This window comes from Triticum aestivum, chromosome 7D (assembly GCF_018294505.1).
Source record: "Triticum aestivum cultivar Chinese Spring chromosome 7D, IWGSC CS RefSeq v2.1, whole genome shotgun sequence".
NCBI lineage: Eukaryota > Viridiplantae > Streptophyta > Magnoliopsida > Poales > Poaceae > Triticum > Triticum aestivum.
Genome location: NC_057814.1, coordinates 59,369,330 through 59,369,968, shown reverse-complemented (window position 1 = coordinate 59,369,968; position 639 = coordinate 59,369,330).

Genomic DNA, 639 nt, shown 5'->3' with positions numbered 1-639 from the left:
AAGTTCAAGAAAATGAAATCCGTTTGTAATAGACGAGTTTTCATATGAAACCCTGATACTTCGAAAGAGATTGTCCGTTTTGTACAGGAAGTGCATCCAGTTTTTGTCGTAAGCCTCTCTACTTTCTTGCACATGCTATGTGAGTGAAATGATGACACCATGGCAACTTTCAACCTTTTCAGAGTTCATTTGTAGTGCTTTTCAATTTCAGGGTCTTATAGCTCAAAAAATCAGTAAATGCATGAAAAATAACAAATGAAGTCAGAAAAGGTTGAAAATTGATGATGTGGGTTTGAATGGTGCATTTTGAACACAGAAAAACTATGGAGTTCAAATAAGGTCAAGAAAATGAAATCCCTTTGTAACAAACGAGTTTCCGTATGAAACCCTGATACTTCGAAAGAGACTGTCAGTTTTGTACACGAAGTGCAACCAGTTTTCGCCATAAGCCTCTCTACTTTCTTGCACATGCTATGTGGGTGAAATGATGACACCATGCTAACTTTGAACCTTTTTAGAGTTCATTTGTAGTGCTTTTCAATTTCAGGGTCTTATAGCTAAAAAAATCAGTAAATGCATGAAAAATAACAAATGAAGTCAGAAAGGGTTGAAAATTGATGATGTGGCTTTGAATGGTGC